The sequence below is a fragment of the Salvelinus fontinalis genome, chromosome 18 (genome assembly GCF_029448725.1).
Source record: "Salvelinus fontinalis isolate EN_2023a chromosome 18, ASM2944872v1, whole genome shotgun sequence".
NCBI lineage: Eukaryota > Metazoa > Chordata > Actinopteri > Salmoniformes > Salmonidae > Salvelinus > Salvelinus fontinalis.
The window spans coordinates 46,005,535-46,029,322 of NC_074682.1; the positions used below are offsets into that span (position 1 = coordinate 46,005,535).

General features: G+C 42.1%; 1 long non-coding RNA gene across 1 annotated transcript; it reads right to left on the bottom strand.

Moving 5' to 3' along the window:
- Nucleotides 1–18,458: 18,458 nt before the first annotated feature.
- LOC129815630 (uncharacterized) lies at nucleotides 18,459–19,374 on the bottom strand. Its single transcript, XR_008753454.1, has 2 exons — nucleotides 19,031–19,374; nucleotides 18,459–18,823 (listed from the first exon to the last, which is right to left on the bottom strand). It is a non-coding gene; the product is annotated as an uncharacterized LOC129815630 (long non-coding RNA).
- Nucleotides 19,375–23,788: the final 4,414 nt, after the last annotated feature.

Here is a 23,788-nt window from a genome sequence, read left to right on the forward strand (position 1 = left end):
CAAACACAGTCCTTACAAAGTTATGTCTGTCACGTTCCTGACCTTATTTCTCTTGTTTTGTCTCTATTTAGTATGGTCAGGGCGTGAGTTGGGGTGGGCAGTCTATGTTATTTGTTTCTATGTTTAGGTTTGTTCGTTTGGCCTAATATGGTTCTCAATCAGAGGCAGGTGTTTGTCATTGTCTCTGATTGGGAGCCATATTAAGGTAGGCTGTTTTCACTGTTTGTTTGTTTGTGGGTGATTGTTGCTGTGTCTGTGTTTGTTCGCCACTATTTGTATTGCTTTTACATTTTTTAAATCTTATTAAGACTTTGTTCTAGCTTGCTATTTGTGTAGGTAGCTATCAAGTAAACACAATGATACAGCTGTACTGTTTCGTTTCGTTTGTTCGTTTGTTCCTATTCGTGCGTTCATGTTTATATGTTCTCAAGTTCAGGTCTGTTCACGTCGTTTATTATTTTGTAGTTTGTTCAAGTGATTTTTCGTCTTCGTTATTATTATTAAAATTATTATGTATTCAACCCACGCTGCATTTTGGTCCGATCCTTGCTCCTCTTCAGACGAGGAGGAAGACGAGCGTTACAATGTCCTGAATGTGACCAGTTTATTTTTGGATGCAAAGTTCAGAAATTCACAGAAGTATCTACAGCATAACGCAATCATCCAAAACAGAAAAATGTAGGCTACATTTGCCCTTGTGCTAACTGAGGAAAGATTGACGTAACACAAGCGGTCACATGTTTATAACTCTCAGCTGACATAAACTACAATATGAATTAGCTAATAGAAATGACTATTTATAATTAATCACATCACGGGTGATCTAAATAATTGAGTAAAACATTCTCCAGAAATCGAAAGTAATCCGACTATGGGTAGTTTCTGCACGCTGCCATGCTTTTTTTGCTCACAGAAACCAAAGATAAGAGAAGACAAGATGAGTTTGGTCTGTAAATAGAATGCATGTTGAAGGGAATGTGTCATCTGCCATCGTTCACATCCCACCATTAAATATCCGGAAGTTCTCAAAAAATGAGTGAACCCTTACTCACCTCATTTTGTTATAACATCTTTGGTCCGACAGACGTGAAACCCAGAATTACGTGAAACCCAGAATGCATTGTATGTCAACAAACATGGCTCCACACACAGCTGGAATTAGCTTAGCTCATTATAATCAGTAAAACCCTCAAAAAAGTATTTTACACACATAATATGTGCCCATTACTGTCACGCCCTGACTTTAGTTATCTTTGTTTTGTGACATGGGGGATGTATGTGTTTTGTCTTGTCTAGGGGTTTTGTATGTTTATGGGGTGTTTACTAGTCTACATTTCTTAGGGGAGGCGCACGGGGAGTGTGGCGAGTTCAGGTAGGAGACCTGCGCCAACTTCCCGTGCTTCCCGTGCTTCCCGTGCTTCCTGTGAGGAGCCGAAGATGGAACCAGAGCCAGTCGGGGTGGAATTGGAGGTGAGCAACGGGGAGTGTGGCGAGTTCAGGTAGGAGACCTGCGCCAACTTCCCGTGCTTCCCGTGCTTCCCGTGCTTCCTGTGAGGAGCCGAAGATGGAACCAGAGCCAGTCGGGGGGGAATTGGAGGTGAGCAACGGGAGTGAAACAGAGACTGTGAAGGAATTAATGGGGAAATTGGAGGAGAGTGAAATGAGGGAGTTGCTGTGTTGGTGCATGAGGCACGACAACCGCCCGACGGAGCGTGTCCGGGATTTGATGTTACCTGAGTCAGTTCTCCATACTCGTCCTGAGGTGCGTGCTAACCGTCTGGTAATGACAGTGCCAGTCCCACACACCAGGCCTCCTGTGCGCCTCCCTAGTCCTGCACCTCCTGTGGCAGCCCCACGCACCAGCTCTCCTGTGGCCAGACCGAACCAGACCTCCAGTTCCAGCACCCCGCACTCGCCTTGAGGTGCGTGTCCCCAGCCCAGTACCACCAGTGCCAACACCATGCACCAGGCTTCCTGTGCGTCTCCAGAGCCCTGTACGCCCTGTTTCTCCTCCCCGCACTCGCCCTGAGGTGCGTGTCCTCAGCTCGGTACCACCAGTTCTGGCACCACGCACCAGGCCTACTGTGCGCCTCCAGGGTCCAGTATGCCCTGTTCTTTCTCCCGCACTCGCCTTGAGGTGCATGTTCCCAGCCCGGTACCACCAGTTCCGGCACCACGCACCAGGCCTACAGTGCGCCTCGGCAAGCCTGAGCTGCCCGTCTGTCCAGCGCCGCCTGAGCTGCCCGTTTGTCCAGCACCGGCCTGAGCCGCCCGTATGTCCAGCGCCGCCTGAGCCGCCCGTCTATCCTGAGCCGTCAGATCTGCCCGTCTGTCCGGAGCCGCTAGAGCCGCCCGTCTGTCCTGAGCCGCTAGAGCCGTCCGTCAGTCAGGAGCCGCCCGCCAGTCAGGAGCTGCCAGAGCCGCCCGCCAGTCAGCTTTGTGCCATACAAGGACCTATGGATTGATGAGTCCCTGATGTTATGGAAAGGTAGGCTGGCGTTCCGTCAATATATTCCCTCCAAAAGGCACAGGTCTGGGGTCAAGTTCTTTGTCATGTGCGACGTAAAGACAGGATTTGTCCAGGACATTATAGCTTACACAGGGTCCACCACTGACATCCAACATTATGAGGGGATGTCAGTGCATGTGGACAATTGGTACAGCAGTCCCACACTCTTCCAGCATAAGCTCTCCAACAGCACAGGGGTCTGTGGCACAGTCAGGTCAAACAAGAGGGGGATGCCGGAATTCGGTTGCTGGGAGATGCAGAGAGGGGAGGTGGAGTTCGAGAACAGTCAACAGCTGGCAGTAAAGTGGCATGACAAACGAGACCTCCATGTCCTCTCCACTGTCCATACAGCAACTATGTCGGCCACAGGGAAGGTGGACCACCTGACGGGAGACAGAAAAATCAAACCAGACTGTGTGCTTGACTATAATCTAAAAATGGGGATAGTGGATAAGAGGACATGATAAACAGTTTTGTGGAATGCACTAGGAAAACGAACAAGTGGTATAAGAAAATATTTTCCCATCTGATCGACACTGCTGCCCTCAATGGCCACATAGTTCACCACCAACGAACAGGTGAGATGATTACTGAACAAGGTATTTTTTGTAATTTGACATACAGTTAACACACAAATCACATACATTTCCATTATGCAATTATAGTGACAATATCTCACCCACCTACCCACTGCCTCATCCTCTCCCTTCCCTCATCCTCCCCACTCCCTCATAGGTACCAAAAGTACAGAGAGAACCTCATGAGAGAGCTGCTGGAGGAGCACCACACCCCTCGGCGCCCATTCACTAGGGGTCGTCCTGCTGCGGACAATCCCGTACACCTCACAGCATTGCATTTCCCCTACAAAGTCTCTCAAACTGCTGCTCAAGGTAGTCGAAAAACGGAGGCACTGCAAAGTCTGCCACTAGGAGAAGTAAGCAGAGGAAGTTGACAAAATACACATGTTTAGCTTGTGATACACTTCTTTTGTTATTTATTTAACTAGGCAAGTCAGTTAAGAACAAATTCTTATTGTCAATGACCGCCTAGGAACTGCCTTGTTCAGGGGCAGAACAACAGATTTTTACCTTGTCAGCTCAGGGATTCGCTCTTGCATCCTTTCAGTTTTCAGTCAAATGCTCTAACCACTAGGCTACCCGCCACCCTGGTGTATTTCTATGTATTTCACCTTGCATTTCAGCACAAATGATTATTTACAATGGCAGCCTTCACCGGCCAAACTCGCCGCCCTATGGGACTCCCAATCATGGCCGGTTGTGAAACAGCCTAGATTCGAACCAGAGTGCCTCTAGCACTGAGATGCAGTGCCGTAGACCGCTGCACCATTTGGGAGTCATAAGGCCAGGTTAGCTTCAAAATACAACACAAGCTAATACTTCGCTGACGCAATTAGCGTTGTTATACAGAGATAATAGAAGAATGTAGCTAGCTACATAAGCACAATTGAATATAACGCCATAAAGGTTATGAAATGAGTAACGTTACCTCGCGTGTTCGTGATTATAAGGAATATACACAATATATATTATTGCTCTATACATACAGTACAGTGAGCTACAATAGAAGTGGCATAACATGACGTACAGAAACTATTATAAAGGAGTAAATATCTTACTTTGATAGAAACGCACACATTTCCAAAGTTGCTATTAGTACGAAAACAACAATGACTGCGATGTGGGCAACATACGGAAAATATGAGCACGTGTGCAGATCCTGTTCTGATGGGAGATGCACAAATGTCTGCAGACTTGAACTGCACAAACAATTAGGAAGTGCTTGGGGAATTTTGGCCGGGTCAGAAATGTCTCAAAAATGTATTATCCGCAAAAGTAAAAAGGACTGAGTCGTCGGAACACACCTCAATTTGAATTGTTCAAGACTTGTTAAAAAATCATTTGAAATTGACAAGTTGAAACAGCCTATAAATAAAAACAGGCTGCGTGCCTTGGTTTGAGGGCAGCGCGGATGAAATGTATTATTGCGTAACAATCACATTCTGGAATGGAGAGAATGTTCTAACATCATGTGCATAAAAAAACTCATGCTGGGCGACAGTTAGAGATATTTGGAATTCACTTATTTAAAGGTTAAAGCCTTTAAGGATGGGGAAACTCCAGGGCTGTATGGCTGTCACGTTCCTGACCTGTTTTCTGTTAGTTTTGTATGTGTTAGTTGGTCAGGACGTGAGTTTCGGTGGGCAGTCTATGTTTTCTATTTCTATGTTGGTTTAAAGGGCGACCTGATATGGCTCTCAATTAGAGGCAGGTGGTTTTCATTTCCTCTGATTGAGAGTCATATTAAGGTAGGTGTTTTCACACTGTTTGTTGTGGGGGGTTGTCTCCTGTGTCTGTGTATGTCGTTGCGCCACACGGGACTGTTTTCGGGTTTGTTTGTTCGTTCTTTTATGTAGTCAGTTTTCCCTGTTCATGCGTTCTTCGTGTTTCATGTAAGTTCATCGTCCAGGTCTGTCTACGTCGTTTATTTGTTTTGTAATTTTCCAAGTGTTTTTCGTGTTCGTCTTCGTCTTTAAATAAATTCATTATGTCATATTCACACGCTGCGTTTTGGTCAAATCCCTGCTCCTCCTCTTCGGATGAAGAAAAAGCCGTTACAATGGCATACCAGTGGAAGTATACCAGACTTTTTTGATATACTCAGAGGACCATTATTAGCATGTTTTAACTTCTTGAGGGCAGGGGGCAGCTTTTTCACTTTCGTGAAAAATAGCATGCCAAAATTCAACTGCTTGCTACTCATCCCCAGAATATAAGATATGCATATTATTAGTATTAGATTTGGATAGAAAACACGCTGAAGTTTCTAAAACTGTTTGAATCATGTCTGTGAGAATAACATAACTTATGTAGCAGGCAAAACCCTGAGGACAAACCATTCAGAATTTGTATTTTTTTGATGTCACTGTCTTTTGTTTTTTAGAGACACCTGATTTCTAATGGACTTGCTTGCAGTTCCTACCGCTTCCCCTGGATGTCACCAGTCCTTGGAAATTGGTTGAGGTTATTCCTTTGTGTACTGAAGAAGTAGGGCTATCGTAAATGAGGGTCACATGAAGTAAATTTTTGGAGAGAGTCATGTTATGAAAAAAGTTGCGTCAGTTTGGTTTCGTTTTGTATTGAACACAGATCATCCCCTCTTCAAATTGATTGATTATTAACGTTTAAAAATACCTAACGTTGTATGACAAAGTAGTTTGAAATTTTGGTAAATTTACATGTAACTTTTGATATATTTTGTAGTGACTTGGCGAAAGTTGGAAGCTGTGTTTTTCTGGATGAAACGGTCCAAATAAATTGACATTTTGGATATATATCGACGGAATTAATCAAACAAAAGGACCATTTGTGATGTTTATGGGACATATTGGAGTGCCAACAAAAGAATTTCATCAAAGGCATGATTTATATTTTATTTCTGCGTTTTGTGTCGTGCTTGCAGTGTTGAAATATGCTACTCTGTTTGTTTACTGATGTGCAATCATCAGATAATAGCATCTTATGCTTTTGCCAAAAAGCTTTTTATAAATCTGACATGTTGGCTGGATTCACAACGAGTATAGCTTTAATTTGGTATCTTACATGTGTGATTTAATGAAAGTTTGATTTTTGTTATTTGTTATCATGTTATTTGAATATGGCTCGCTGTATTTTCCCTGGCTATTGGCCGGTGGGACGTTTGCGTCCCACCTGCCCCAGAGAAGTTTTAAACACTCCTATATAAACTGTAGATTATCGGACATTGCAACAAGGTCTGATTTTATTATTACTGAAACAGGATCCAAGTGGTATATACAGTATAAAGATCCAGTCCATTTGAAAATTGGAGGCCTCTTCCACTTCAGTGTTGTGATTCAATGTAACAGAGCTATGCTAAATAAATGCTTGGCGCATATAATTAAAAAGGTATTGTCAGATATTATTCATCCTAATCAGGTTTTTTACATGGACAATACATTGGAGATAATATAAGACAAGTAATGGAAACAATAGAATACTATGAAATATCGGGGAAACCAAGCATGGCTTTCATAACTGATTTTGAAAAGGCTTTTGTTAAAGTATGACTGGAGTTTATTTATAAATGCCTTGAATATTTCAATTTGAGAATCACTTATAAAATGGGTTAAAGTTATGTATAGTAACCCTATAGTAAGGTGTAAAATAGTAAATGATGGCTGCTGTCTAGAATAGTAAAACAAGGTTGTCCACTATTGGCATATCTATATATTATTGCCATCAAAATGTTGGCTGTTAAAATTAGATCCAACAATAATATTAAGGGATTAGAAATCTGTGGCTAAATAACAAAGGTGTCATTGTACACTGATTCATGTTTTCTTTGAAAACCACAATTAGAATCCCTCAACAGTCTCATAAAGGATCTAGACTATTTTGCTAACCTCTCTGGATATAAACCAAATTATGACAAGTGTACTTACTATATTACATATTGGATCACAAAAAAGTGCAACTTTTACATTACTTTGTAGTTTACCAATAAAATGGTCTGACGGGGATGTGGACAAACGCGTTATACAAATCCTGAAAGAAAGAAATTCTCACTCCAATACATTTTTATAGAAAGTTAGCAAAAATAGATAAGATCTTGCTACCATGGAAAGGAAAATACCTGTCTATTTGTCATGTTGGTATGAAGAGATTCGGGAGACAGTCGCAGGAATGTGTAATAGTTTTTTTTAAATTCAGCCCAAATTACGGCGTGCCGTGTAAAAGACCAAACAAACACGTTACAAAACACAGGATAGAAACCCAAAACAAAAGAGCGAGGAGTACCTTGAATAAATAACACACACACACAATGATTAACACATGGGAACACCCGTAATCATCTGCGCAATCCACAATGGCACGAAAGTCAAAACACACAGCACAGGTACTCAAACGCACTAACGGACATTGTAACAATAATCGACAAGACCATGGAAACAAAAGGGCTCATATATACAAATACTAATCAGTGGGAATAGGGGACAAGTGTGTGTGATGAAAGTTCCGGAGGGATCCGTGACACTATTTGTGGAAAAATCACCCTTTAGTCATATCAGTTTACCTATTTGCTTATGGTTTTGCCTACACCTAGTGACCTGTTTTCTATATGATATGAACAAAAAATATAACATTTTATTTGTAATGGCAAGCCAGACAACATTAAAAGGTTCTATTTATATAACGAATATGAATTTGGAGGGCATAAATTATTAAATATTAATTGAAGCATTAGACCTCTCACTAAAGGCATCAGTCATACAAGAGTTATACTTAAATCTGAAATGGTTCTCTAATAAATGTGTAAGAATGTCTCACCCCATGTTCGAGAATGGCCTTTTCCCTTAATTCAGAATACAACTGCTCACTTTCGGTTATTTGAAAATGAAATCAAGCCTTAGAAAGTTGGTTGCAATTTCAGTTTAATCCACTTGAAAATACAGAACAAATAATACAACAAATATTGTGGTTAAACTCAAATATACAGTTGTGGCCAAAAGTCTCACCTTGTCTTCTCTGGACAAGCTTTTTTCCGGATGCCCCAAACAATCCGAAAGGGGATTCATCAGAGAAAATTACTTTACTCCAGTCCTCAGCCGTCCAATCCCTGTACCTTCTGCAGAATATCAGTCTGTCACTGATGTTTTTCCTGGAGAGAAGTTGCTTCTTTGCTACCCTTCTTGCCATCCTCCAAAAGTCTTCACCTCACTGTGCATGCAGATATACTCACACCTGCCTGCTGCCATTCCTGAGAAAGCTCTGTACTGGTGGTGCCCCGATCCCATAGCTGAATCAACTTTAGGAGACGGTCCTGGCGCTTGCTGGACTTTCTTGGGCGACCTGAAGCTTTCTTCACAACAATTGACAATCACTGACATGATATCAGCTGGTCCTTTTGTGGCAGGGCTGAAATGCAGTGGAAATGTTTTTTTGGGATTCACTTCATTTGCATGTCAAAGAGGGACTTTGCAATTAATTGCAATTCATCTGATCCCACATTCTGGAGTATATGCAAATTTCCATCATACAAACTGAGATAGCAGACTTGGTGAAAATTAATATTTGTGTCATTCTCAAAACTTTTGGCCACAACTGTACTAATTGATTAAAAAATAGATATATATTTTTTGATAAAATGTTTAAAAAAGGTATAATTGATGTAAAAATATCATAAATAGGACTGGTGTAGTTATGTCACACATGCAGCTAACACAGACACGGTTGGGATGGTGTTCTTCGGTTTGCAAGCTTCCCCCTTTTTCTTCCAAACATAACGATGGTCATTATGGCCAAACAGTTATATTTTTGTTTCATCAGACCGAAGGACATTTCTCCAAAAAGTACGATCTTTGTCCCCATGTGCAGTTGCAAACCGTAGTCTGGCTTTTTTATGGTGGTTTTGGAGCAGTGCCTTCTTCCTTGCTGAGCTGCCTTTCAGGTTATGTCGATATAGGACTCGTTTTACTGTGGATATAGATACTTTTGTACCTGTTTCCTCCAGCATCTTCACAAGGTCATTTGCTGTTGTTCTGGGATTGATTTGCACTTTTCGCACCAAAGTACGTTCATCTCTAAGAGACAGAACGCATCTCCTTCCTGAGCGGTATGACGGCTGTGTCGTCCCATGGTGTTTATACTTGCGTACTATTGTTTGTACAGATGAACGTGGTACCTTCAGGCGTTTGGAAATTGCTCCCAAGGTTGAACCAGAATTGTGACTTTGCATAGCCCATCGTTTCAACATGAATACTCATCATAAATATAGATGATAATACAAGTTATACACATTGAATTATAGATATACCTCTCCTTAATGCAACCGCTATGTCAGATTTAAAAAAAACTTTACGGAAAAATAATTGCACGCTATAATCTGAGACGGCGCTCAAAATAGCATACCACAGCTGCAAAGATAGCATCACTATAAACAATAAAATACATGATAAATATTTCATTACCTTTGTTGATTTAGATCAGAAAGCACAGCAGGAATCCCAGGTCTACAATAAATGTTTGTTTTGTTCGAAAAAATCCTTTATTTATGTCCAATTGTTAGCGCGTTTGGTAAACATGTCCAAACGCTAATTCTGGTCAGCTTCATATCGGACAAAAACTTCAAAATGTGATATTACCGGTCGAAGAAACATTTCAAACTAAGTACTGAATCAATCATTAGGATGTTTTTAACATACAGCTTCAATAAAGTTCCAACCGGAGTATTCGTTCTTGTCTGCGTGAGCAATGGAACGTCAGTGGCTTGCATGAAGAAAAGGCATGATCAGGAAATGGCTGCTTGATGGACACCTGACTGATTCTGCTCTCATTCTCTCCCACAACATCATAGAAGTCTCATTGGAATTTCTATTGATTGCTGACATCTAGTGGAACCCCTAGGCAGTGCAACCTCAGTCATAACTCAATTGGATTTCTTAAAGGACTCTGGTGAATACAGACAAGCTCAGATTTCTGACTTCCTGTTTTGATTTCTACTCAGGATTTTGCCTGCCAATATGAGTTCTGTTAATCTCACAGACATAATTCAAACAGTTTTAGAAACTTTGGAGTGTTTTCTATCCAATACTAATAATAATATGCAAATATTAGGAATTATGACTAAGTAGCAGGCCGTTTGAAATGGGCACCTTTCATCCAAGCTACTCAATACTGCCCCTGCAGCCATAAAAATCCAGACCTTTCCTCGTAACTTGGTACGTCCAGAGAATTGCCCTAAAGGCAGAAACGCCCATTTCTGACCCAAGGGTATAAAACATGTGAGTTAAGAATTAACATCATGACTAGCTGACCATGAGCTGCAGCCAAGGTCTGATTAGTTGTAACTCCAAAACAAAACTCAAGGTTGAAGAAGACAAAGGAACCTTTTAAGAGTCTATGCTACGGATAAGTAGCTGTGTCTAAGAGGGTGAATTCAATCAGGACCACCCGGTTACCACTCTCCAAGGAATCGTGTGTCCACACTGCTTTCATTCCTATGCTGGATCCCTGAGCTACACGGCTGGCTGTCCTCAGAAGACCCCTTTTCAAAACAAGGGCGAGGAATGAGACCACTAAGACAAAGGACACTGACATCGTGAGGACAATCAGAGAGTTACACCCAGTAACCAAAGAAATGCCGTCATCAGAGGAGAAGGCGTACCCCGTCTACGAAGAGACAGCCCATCGGAGACCTTCGACACGTAATTACATCATTATATTCTGACCCATCAAAGCGGCAGTTTGGGGCAAGGTTAGGGTTAAACTAAGCATAGTTTACAAATGTACCCAGGTGTGCTTTTCTCTCGTGCACTCTCTTTCTCTCTCGTTTGAAATCCCCATTTTGTGTAACACGTTTTATATTGTGTTGGCCCGCTAGGGACCTGTTTCATTGTACTAAGTTCTAATCAATAGCCTAGACTGTGTGTTTGTGTATGTGTATCTTATATTATAATTTCAGCTTGTTAGTAAATAAATAATCAACTCAATTGGTGTGGTACGGACTTATTTAGTGGGACTCGGGTTTGTGCAGATTCCTGGATTATGCGACTTTCAGAATGAGACTGTGGAGGAAATTAATTCATTAGCGACTGTTGTAAAAACAATATTCTGATATTATTTGAGTTCATTTGGGAAATAGAATCTCAATAAAGCCAAACTTTCCCATGGTGCCCCAGGTTACTGAGTTATTATTAACTGATTAATTTAATCACGTAATTATAAACAGATAATCATTTGAACAGCAGTCGTCACATTAATCAATCCAACATCACGACAGGGTTTTGCAATGATGCCTATCTTGAAGATGTGAAAATATTTGTTGATCTGATGTGTGTAATGAGGAACCTCCTGACTCTGCACTTGAAGCATTGATAAAGCTGCTTCTTACGGTTACTGAAAGGCATACACCCATCAAGAAACTGACTGTTAGAACTGCCAAATCCCCATGGATAGATGATGAATTGAAAAACTGAAAGGGATTAGACAAAGGGAATACACAGCAGACTGGCAAACATACAGTATATTTAGAAATCATGTAACTAAACTAAACAAAAAGTAGAATAAACTAAACTATGGAACACAGATATAAAGAATAATAGTAAAAAGCTTTGGAGTACTTTCAATTAAATTCTAGGCAAAAAAGCAAACCCGGCTCTATCCTTCACTAAGGCAGATTGCTTGTTCATAACACAACCTTTTGATATTGCTAAGCACTTTAATACATTTCTTGTTGACAAGAGTTGCAAACTTAGGCATGACATGCAAATAACAGTCTTCATATTCATGCATAATTGACCAAATAATGAAAGACAAGCAATGTAGTTTTAAGTTCCACAAAGTGGGTGTGGAAGAGGTGAAAAAATTATTGGTGTCTATGACTGAACAAAAATATAAAAGCAACATGCAACGTGTTGGTCCCATGTTTTATGAGTTGAAATAAAATATCCCAGAAATGTTCCATAAGCACCAACAAATTATTTCTAATTTGACAATATAATCCATCCACCTGACAGGTGTGGCATATCAAGAAGCTGATTAAGCAGCATGATCATTACACAGGTGCACCTTGTACTGGGTACAATAAAAGGTAGTTTTGTCACACAACAGAATGCCACAGATGCCTCAAGTTTTGAGTTTTGAGCCTCCACACCTTGTCATCTGGACCACTGATGAAATGTAGGAGTATTTCTGTCAGTAATAAAGCCCTTGTGTGTGGAGAAACTCATTCTGATTGACATACGCCCACCCACTTGGGTGCCAGGCCCTACACCCCTGCCCAGTCATGTAAAATCCATAGATTAGGGCCTTATTTCAATTGACTGATTTCCTTATATGAACTGTAACTCAGTAAAATCTTTGAAAATGTTGTATGTTGCGTTGCTATTTTTGTTCAGTATATAAATAAGGCCAAACCACCTGGTACCGACAACCTGGATGGTAAATTGCTTAGGTTTTTAGCGGAATACATTCTGACTCATGTTTGCCACATCTTCAATTTAAGAAGATGGTGTGTTCCCTCAGACATGGAGGGAGGCAAAGGTCATTCCACACCCAAGATTTTCAGCATGGTTATAGGGAAGGGCACTCAACATAAAATATCTGACACAAATGACTGATGATTGGCTGAAAGAAATTGATAGTAAGAAGATTGTGGGAGCTGTTTTGTTAGACTTCAGTGCAGCTTTTGATGTCATAACCTACAGTATAGCTGAAAAACGCCAATGTTATGGATTTGCATGCTCTGCCTAATTATAGACTGAGAGATATCTATCTAATAGAACTCAGAGGGTTTTCATTAATGGAAGCCTCTCTCATGCAAATTCAGTTGAGCGTGGTGTACCACAGGACAGGCGGCTAGGGCCATTATTGTATTCGGTTTTTGCAAAATACCCTCCACTGACCTTGAATAAAGCTTGTGTGGCTATGTACGCTGATGACTCAACAGTATACATGTCAGCTGTAACAGTAAAATAGATAGAGTTTAGGTCGGAAGTTTACATACACCTTAGCCAAATACATTTAAACTCAGTTTTTCACAAATCCTGACATTTAATACAAGTAAAAATGTCCTGTCTTAGGTCAGTTAGGATCACCACTTTATTTTAAGAATGTGAAATGTCAGAATAATAGTAGAGAGAAGGATTTATTTCAGCTTTTATTTCTTTCATCACATTCCCAGTGGGTCAGAAGTTTACATACACTCAATTAGTATTTGGTAGCATTGCCTTTAAATTGTTTAACTTGGGTCAAACATTTCAGGCAGCCTTCCACAAGCTTCCCACAATAAGTTGGGTGAATTTTGGCCCATTCCTCCTGACAGAGCTGGTGTAACTGAGTCGGGTTTGTAGGCCTCCTTGCTCGCACACGCTTTTTCAGTTCTGTCCACAAATGTTCTATAGGATTGAGGTCAGGGCTTTGTGATGGCCACTCCAATACCTTGACTTTGTTGTCCTTAAGCCATTTTGCCACAACTTTGGAAGTATGCATGGGGCCATTGTCCATTTGGAAGACTCATTTGCGACCAAGCTTTAACTTCCTGACTGATGTCTTGAGATGTTGCTTCAATATATCCACATAATTTTATTTCCTCATGATGCCATCTATTTTGTGAAGTGCATTAGTCCCTTCTGCAGCAAAGCACCCCCACAACATGATGCTGCCACCCCCGTGCTTCACGGTTGGGATGGTGTTCTTCAGCTTGCAAGCGTCCCCCTTTATCCTCCAAACATAACAATGGTCATTATGGCCAAACAGTTATATTTGTGTTTCATCAGACCAGTGGACATTTCTCCAGAAAGTACAATCTTTGTGCAGTTGCAAACCGTAGTCTGTCTTTTTTATGGCAGTTTTGGAGCAGTGGCTTCTTCCTTGCTGAGCGGCCTTTCAGGTTATGTCGATGTAGGACTCGTTTTACTGTGGATATAGATACTTTTGTACCTGTTTCCTCCAGCGTCTTCAAAAGGTCCCTTGCTGTTTTTGTTTGGGATTGATTTACACTTTTCGCACCAAAGTACGTTCATCTCTAGGAGACAGAACACGTCTCCTTCCTGAGCGGTATGATGGCTGCGTTGTTCCATTTTGTTTATACTTGCGTACTATTGTTTGTACAGATGAATGTACAATGCGCCAGCAGCATACCACCCTGCATACCACTGCTGGCTTGCTTCTGAAGCTAAGCAGGGTTGGTCCTGGTCAGTCCCTGGATGGGAGACCAGATGCTGCTGGAAGTGGTGTTGGAGGGCCAGTAGGAGGCACTCTTTCCTCTGGTCTATAAAAAAATATCCCAATGCCCCAGGGCAGTGATTGGGGACACTGCCCTGTGTAGGGTGCCGTCTTTCAGATGGGACGTTAAACGGGTGTCCTGACTCTCTGAGGTCATTAAAGATCCCATGGCACTTATCGTAAGAGTAGGGGTGTTAACCCCGGTGTCCTGGCTAAATTCCCAATCTGGCCCTCAAACCATCATGGTCACCTAATAATCCCCAGTTTACAATTGGCTCATTCATCCCCCTCCTCTCCCCTGTAACTATTCCCCAGGTCGTTGCTGCAAATGAGAATGTGTTCTCAGTCAACTTACCTGGTAAAATAACGGTAAAATAAAAATAAATAAAAATAAATGTGGTACCTTCAGGCGTTTGGAAATTGCTCCCAAGGATGAACCAGACTTGTGGAGGTCCACAATTTGTTTTCTGAGGTCTTGGCTGATTTCTTTTGATTTTTCCCATGATGTCAAAGTGGCAAAGAGGCACGGAGTTTGAAGGTAGGCCTTGAAATACATCCACAGGTACTCCTCCAATTGACTCAAAATATGTCAATTAGCCTATCAGAAGCTTCTAAAGCCAAGCTGTTTAAAAGACACAGTCAACTTAGTGTATGTAATCCTCTGAAACACTGGAATTGTGATACAGTGGATTAAAAGTGAAATAATCGGTCTGTAAACAATTGTTGGAACAATGACTTGTGTCATGCACAAAGTAGATGTCCTAACCGACTTGCCAAAACTATATTTTGTTAACAAGAAATTTGTGGACTGGTTGAAAAACGAGTTTCAATGACTCCAACCTAAGTGTATGTAAACTTCCAACTTCAACCGTAACTGACACCCTTAACATAGAGCTCCAGTCAGTTTTAGAATGGTTAACTAGCAATAGGATTGTGCTGAATATCTAAGAAACAAAAAACATAATTTTTGAGCCAAATCACGCACTCAACGCTAAACCTTGTTTATCAAATTATAATCACATTTTATTGGTCACATACACATTTTTGCAGATGTTATTGTGGGTATAGCGAAATTCTTGTGTTCTTAGCTTCAACTGTGCAGTAGTATGTAACAATTCACAACATTACAAAAGTAAAAAAAGGGATTTAAGAAACATATACAGTACCAGTCAAAAGTTTGGACACACCTACTCATTCCAGGGTTTTTCTTTATTTTATTTACTATTTTCTACATTGTAGAAAAAACACATATATAATCATATAGTAAGCAAAAAACTCTTAAACAAATGAAAATATATTTTAGATTTGTCAAAGTAGCCACCCTTTGCCTTGATGACTGCTTTGCACACTCTTGGCATTCTCTCAACCAGCTTCACCTGGAATGCTTTTCCAACAGTCTTGAACAGTCTTGAAGGAAAAGAAGCCAACAAGGCTTCTTTTCCTTCACTCTGCAGTTCAACTCATCCCAAACCATCTCAATTGGGTTTAGGCCGGGTGGTTGTGGAGACCAGGTCATCTGATGAAGCACTCCATCAATCTCCTTGGTCAAATAGCATTTACACAGCCTGGAGGTGTGTTGGGTCATTGTCCGAATGAAAAACAAATGATAGTCCCAGTAAGCACAAACCAGATGGAATGGTGTATTGCTACAGAATGCTGTGGTAGCCATGCTCATTAAGTGTGCCTTGAATTCTAAATAAATCACAGACAGTGTCACCAGCAAAGCACCCCCACACCATCACAACTCCTCCTCTACGCTTCAAGGATATATTTCCACCGGTCTAACGTCCATTCCCGTGTTTTTCTTGGCCCAAGCATGTGTTTTCTTATTGATTTCTTTGCATCAATTCAACCATGGCCTGATTTCACACAGTCTCCTCTGAACAGTTGATGTTGAGATGTGTCTGTTACAGTACTTGAACTCTGTCAAGCATTTATTTGGGCTGCAATTTCTATGGCTGGCAAGTATAATGAACTTATCCTCTGCAGCAGAGGTAACTCTAGGTCTTCCTTTCCTGTGGCAGTCCTCATGAGAGCCAGTTTCATCATAGCGCTTGATGGTTTTTGCGATTGCACATGAAGAAATGTTCAAAGTTCTTGAAATTTTCCGCATTGACTGACCTTCATGTCTTAAAGTAAAGATGTACTGTCGTTTCTCTTTTCGTATTTGAACTGTTATTGCCATGATATGCACTTGGTCTTTTTCCAAATAGGGATAACTTCTGTATACACCCCCTACCTTGTCACAAAACAACTGATTGGCTCAAATGCATTAAGTAAAGAAATTTCACAAATTAACTTTTAATTAACTTTTAAGAAGGAACACCTGTTAATTGAAATGCATTCCAGGTGACTACCTCATGAAGCTGGTTGTGAGAATGCCAAGAGTGTGCAAAGCTGTCACCAAGGCAAAGGGTGGCAATTTGAAGAATTTGTTTAACACTTTTTTGGTTGCTATGTGATTCCATGTGTTATTTCATTGTGTTGATGTCTTCACTATTATTCTACAACGTAGAATATAGTTTAAAAAAATTACTCGTAGGTGTTCTAAAACTTTTGACCGGTAGTGTATATATTTCTTGTTGTTATATTCATCCCCTTATTTTAGGCACTAATACTTCCATTATTTTTTTTTACTGGTACTGGGGACATGCAGACTAGTCTTGTAAGGCTTGTGGGTACCCTACAGCAAAAGGGAGAACACTACTGTGTTCATAAGAGTCTCAACATTCAGTATGGTTGTACAATAGTTTGTAGGCCAAACTGTTCGGACACTACATACGATTTTGTGAAATACCAGTTTTCAGGATGTCTCATGGTCTGACAAACACCACTCTAGCTTTGCCACCTTTCACCGCAGATGCTGAAGTGCGATATTGGCCCATATGGAGAGAAAAAACCTCTCTCTAGCTTAAACAGACAGATTTGTTTTATTATGTTAATTAGATTACCATGGGGGTGTGACCATTGTAGGCTAAGAGTTGAATGTATTTATTTCAGTTTTTGACTAATAATGTTCTGTATTATGTCATGTTTCGTGTGGACACTCAGAAGTGTAGCTGATTCTTTTGTAGTGGTTAATGGGGATCCTAATAAATACCAAAATATCAAAAATATTGCGAATAGGATATTATCCTGATCCTAGACATTTAGAGTTAACCTTAAGCACAGCTTAATATGCTCTGGGAATAAATTGATCAGCTTGCCCTCCCCCTATTCCTAAACCCTACGGATAAACTCTACTTTAAATCATAAACTCGGGGCTTGCCCTAGGTACCTTACATCTTAACCCATAAACTTGCCCTAGCTACCTTGAATCCTAAACCCTAGGCTTGCCCTCCCCCAAATCCTAAACCCTATGGAGAAACTCTACTTTAAATATTAAACTCTTGGCTTTCCCTAGCTACCTTAAATCCTTAAACCAAGGCTTGTCCTCCCCCAAATCCTAAACCCTGTGGAGAAACCATACTCTAGGCTTACCATAGGTACGTTAAATCCTAAACCCTACACTTTCCCAGGCAACCATAAAAACTATACCCTAGGTTTGCCCTCCCCCAAATCCTAAACCCTATGGAGAAACTCTACTTTAAATATTAAACTCTAGACTTGTCCTAGCTACCTTAAATCCTAAACCCTAGGGAGTAACCCTGCCTATAATTCTAAACCCTAGGGAGAAACCCTGTCTATAATTCTAAACCCGGGGAGAAACCCTGCCTATAATTCTAAACCCTGGGGAGAAACCCTGCCTATAATTCTAAACCCTGGGGAGAAACCCTGCCTATAATTCTAAACCCTGGGGAGAAACCCTGCCTATAATTCTAAACCCTGGGGAGAAACCCTGCCTATAATTCTAAACCCTAGGGAGAAACACTGCCTATAATTCTAAACCCTGCCTATAATTCTAAACCCTAGGGAGAAACACTGCCTATAATTCTAAACCCTAGGGAGAAACCCTGACTGAAATGCTAAACCCTAGGGAGAAACCCTGCCTGAAATGCTAAACCCTAGGGAGAAACACTGCCTATAATTCTAAACCCTAGGGAGAAACCCTGACTGAAATGCTAAACCCTAGGGAGAAACCCTGCCTGAAATGCTAAACCCTAGGGAGAAACCCTGCCTGAAATGCTAAACCCTAGGGAGAAACCCTGCCTGAAATGCTAAACCCTAGGGAAAAACCCACACAAAACTATTAGAAGTATTCCATATTAGAAATATTCCATAACAGACATATCCAACGTAACATGATAAATGTGAGCGTTAACATACATTATGATTATTCAAGGTTACTTTTCAATACTGTATTCATATACATTACAGTATGGCCAGAGTCTGCAAAACTGCAGAAATCTGCAAAACATAGGGTGTCACTTTTCAGATACAGACAGTAGTTGGAGTGAATCCAATGCATTTAATTGAACGTTCTAATTCATGATTATCCCACGTCGTCGTCACTGTACTGGATCCTCCACTGTCACCGGATACCCACAGTCAAGGGCCACGTATGTCAACTGGGGAGGACAGGCCAGTCTTCCCCAGGTGACGCTACTCAAGGCTATAGGAGAGGAGAAAGGAGGAGTGGATTCATATTGTTTTCTGTCAAATTGATATCTTTGTGGCCTGAGGTGGTCTAGCGGTCTAAGCCACTGCCTCCAGAATACATGTACCAGTGCAAAAGTGGGTTCAAATCTATCCCACTGCTAGTCAAGCATCCCTGTATATAGAATTATATACAAGAACAAAAAAATATTTAAATGAATACCTTCAGTAATTGGAGAGTTGTCGGCCGAGGCGAACAAATCCTCTTTTGCTTCTCTCGTTGTCGTTCTCACACTCTGGTCCCCCGAAGATCTGAACCGTCTCCTTCTTCTGCGGCGGCATGTTGTCAAACTCCTCCACCATGGTCGTTGTCACTTTCACACAGTTCTTGATGACCTTCCAACCTGGTCTGTTCAGGTCGTTTCTCAATTCCGGAACAGACATTGCATCAGCTAGTGCAAAGCCAACACTGAGGAGCAGAGAGATGGTCAACATCATCTTCATGGTGATGAGAATTGATAGAGTGAGTCTGAGTGTTTGGTTCAGCTTCAGGAACAAGATGCTGGAGGCTGCATGTATTTTGTCTCCAACAACTCACCATTTTTATACCAGAATTTACCCAAGTCACTGTGCTGGTTCAACCAGGGGACATGGCAGTGACATTAGAGATCACTATCGCTAGTTTCACTTCCAAGGAGAGGGGAGTGAAGGGACAGCATTGCCTGTTATACTGTTTATGAAACTGATCAGTAATTTTCTTTTGATAACAGCTATTACACCATATCATATTACATCATACCTTACAATGGCCTAAGGTTGGGTCCCAAATGGCACCTGACTCCCAACACAGAGCACCACTACGGCCCACAGGGCCCTCAGCAGAGCACCACTACTGACCACGGCCCTCAGCAGAGCACCACTACTGACCACGGCCCTCAGCAGAGTACCACTACTGACCACGGCCCTCAGCAGAGCACCACTACTGACCACGGCCCTCAGCAGAGTACCACTACTGACCACGGCCCTCAGCAGAGCACCACTACTGACCACGGCCCTCAGCAGAGCACCACCACTGACCACGGCCCACATGGCCCTCAGCAGAGTACCACTACTGACCACGGCCCTCAGCAGAGGACCACTACTGACCACGGCCCTCAGCAGAGTACCACTACTGACCACGGCCCTCAGCAGAGCACCACTACTGACCACGGCCCTCAGCAGAGCACCACTACTGACCACGACCCTCAGCAGAGCACCACTACTGACCACGGCCCTCAGCAGAGTACCACTACTGACCACGGCCCTCAGCAGAGCACCACTACGGCCCACAGGGCCCTCAGCAGAGCACCACTACTGACCACGGCCCTTAGCAGAGTACCACTACTGACCACGGCCCTCAGCAGAGCACCACTACTGACCACGGCCCTCAGCAGAGCACCACTACTGACCACGGCCCTCAGCAGAGGACCACTACTGACCACGGGGCCCTCAGCAGAGCACCACTACTGACCACGGGGCCCTCAGCAGAGCACCACTACTGACCACGGCCCTCAGCAGAGCACCACTACTGACCACGGCCCTCAGCAGAGGACCACTACTGACCACGGCCCTCAGCAGAGCAACACTACTGACCACGGCCCTCAGCAGAGCAACACTACTGACCACGGCCCTCAACAGAGGACCACTACTGACCACGGCCCTCAGCAGAGCACCACTACGGCCCACAGGGCCCTCAGCAGAGCACCACTACTGACCACGGCCCTCAGCAGAGCAACACTACTGACCACGGCCCTCAGCAGAGCACCACTACTGACCACGGCCCTCAGCAGAGCAACACTACTGACCACGGCCCTCAGCAGAGCAACACTACTGACCACGGCCCTCAGCAGAGCACCACTACTGACCACGGCCCACATGGCCCTCAGCAGATCACCACTACTGACCACGGCCCACAGGGCCCTCAGCAGAGCACCACTACTGACCAAGGCCCATAGGGCCCTCAGCAGAGAACCACTACTGACCACAGGGCCCTCAGCAGAGCACCACTAAGGCCCACAGGGCCCCCAGCAGAGCACCACTACGGCCCACAGGGCCCTCAGCAGAACACCACTTTTGCCCAAGGGCCTATAGGGCCCTCAGCAGTGCACCACGTAAGCGATAGGGCATCACCTGGAATTAGCCATACACAAATGTAAAGTATGATGATGTGTAATAGGCTCTGATGAAGAGGAAATGACTGATCACTAAGCAGTTTCATACGCTATGCCGTCTCTTCACTGTTGAAATAAGAAGATGATGATGATGATGATGACTTCTTTAGAACAGCTATGCTGTCCCCTAACCGGTTGCAACATGATGATTGATGGAGATGATGGTGGTGATGACATTTCTTTAAACCTACAATGCTGTCCCTTCACTGGTAATTTTGCAACATGACCAGTGGTGGAAAAAGTACCCGCTGCAACTCCACAATGGGCTCGGGATGCGAAGGTCGAGTCATAGGTCCTCTGAAACATGACCCGCCAAACCGCGATTCTTAACACCCGCCCACTTAACCCGGAAGCCAGAGGCACCAATGTGTCATAGGAAACATCGTTCCACAAGGTCAGCTAGAGCGCGATGAGCCAATTAAAGCCTCTCCAGCCAAACCCTCCCCTAACCTGGACGACACTGGGCCAATTGTGAGCTGGCCTATGATACTCCCGATCCCGGCCAGTTGTGATACAGCCTGGGATCGAGCCTGGGTCTGTAGTTACACTTCTAGCACTGCGATGGAGTGCCTTGGACCGCTGCACCACTCGGGAGGCCAAAGTAAAGATACCTTAATAGAAAATGAATCAAGTAAAAATGAAAGCCATCCAGTAAAATACTACTTGAGTTAAAGTGTAAAAGTAATTGGTTTTAAATATACTTAAGTATCAAAATAAAATATAATTAGCAGAAATATACTTTATCAAAAGTTAAAGTAAAATTATAAATCATTTAAAATGCCTTAAGCAAACCAGACAGCACAAATTTACAGATAGCAAGGGGCACACAAAAACATGCAGACTTAATTTACAAATAAAGTATTTGTGTTTAGTGAGTCCGTCAGTTCAGATGCAGTAGGGATGACCAGGGATTTTCTCTTTAAGTGCATGAATTAGACCATTTTCCTGTCCTGCTAAGCATTCAAAAAGCAACAAGTACTTTTGGGTGTCAGGGAAAATATATGGAGTAAAAAATACATTATTTTCTTTAGGAATGTAGTGAAGTAAAAGTTGTCAAAAATACAAATAGTAAAGTAAAGTACAGATACCCCCAAAAACTAGTTTAGTAGTACTAATATTTTTACTTAAGTACTTTACACCACTGAACATGATGATAATGATGGCGACGATGATGGTATTTTTATAAACACACAAAGCTGCTATGAACAGCACCAAATGTATTCTGCAACACAGACAGAGCTTTACCTAACCTCAATATCTGATTCTATGATATGGTGTAATACGCTGTTATCAAGAGGAAATGAGTAAACACTTTCAGAAACAGTTGGACACGCGATGCTGTCCCATCTCTGGGTTAATGTGGTGTTCTCATCATCACTGCACTGTTGGAGCTAGGAACATAAACATTTAGCTACACCCGGGATAGTACTGTATCTGCAAAATGTGTACGCGACCAAAAACCTTTGATTTGATTCATTAGAGGACCGCAGTGAAATTGCTGATATAAATAGTCATTGCATAAGTATTAAGCCCCTTGGTTTAGGCAAGCCTAAATTGGTTCAGGTGTAAAATTAGGGGTTGAAAATTTTTGAATGACTGACCCTTCCTCTCTCCCCCATACATACATCTGTAAGGGCCCTCAGTCAAGTATTGAATTTCAAGCACAGATTCAACTACAAAGGAGCTTTTTCAAAAGGGAGCTTTTTCGAAAGCCTCAAAGAAGGGCAGCGATTGGTAGATCGGTAACAATAACAAATATATTTTTAAGCCTGGTCAAGTTAATAATTATGCATGAATCCCTAAGAGTCTATTGACTGTGCGCTAATCTAATGACAAAAAATAAATAATTCTGCATCAAAACCCATCAGTTTAAGGTAGAGATATCTCGGGCATGGGCTACGTCTCAATCCACCACATCCATCTATGTTGCCCTTCCGCATCTGCGGTGGACAGTTTGTCAAACCAGGACCCGTTCCTTCTCAAAAAAAACATCTGTAGCGTCTGAACGGTTGGGCCCACGGGACCCATCTGAAGTCGGTAACGCTGATGTGCCAACTTCTGTCTGTAGTGTCCAACCGTTTGGGCTACAAACTAATATGACCCCACTGTGGGAAAGTTAGACTCAATAACGCGATGGTGTTCTCGTTTTGCTCTACAACCCTCATAAGTGTCATGGGAATCGTCTGAAGGTAACCAAGTACCGGTTAAGAAATAATGTATGGAAGTATGGAGGTAGTTGATTATTTATTTTTTTGACTATGTTTTGACATTTATGAATGTGTTATTCAATGTGTTTCTGTGGGCCATAGCAGTCACTGCCAAATTCAAAATGTTATCCCCAAAAAATGACAGCCTTTTTTTTATACCTACAGTGGTTTTATACCAACAGTTCAAACAGCTAAATTATCCGCAGTATGACCATCTTAAAACAATTCCATATATCAACTTTTAGACCACCAAGACAAAGATACAATCACCCTTCTGAACTGAGCTGCAGGACAGGAATGAAACTGTTCATAGACGTTACCATGAGGCCATTGGTGATTTTTAAACAGCTACAGTATAGAGTTAAATGGCTTGATCAACTATATTGTAGTGACTCTACAATAATGACCTAAATAACAGTGACAATAAAACAAATACCAAATAAGGCACTCAATTAATATAGCAAAAGAACAAAGGTGTACACTTTTTGGCATAAATGCAAAGCTTTATGTTTGGGAGAAATCCAACACAACACTTCACTGAGTAACTGCCTCCTTATTTTTAAG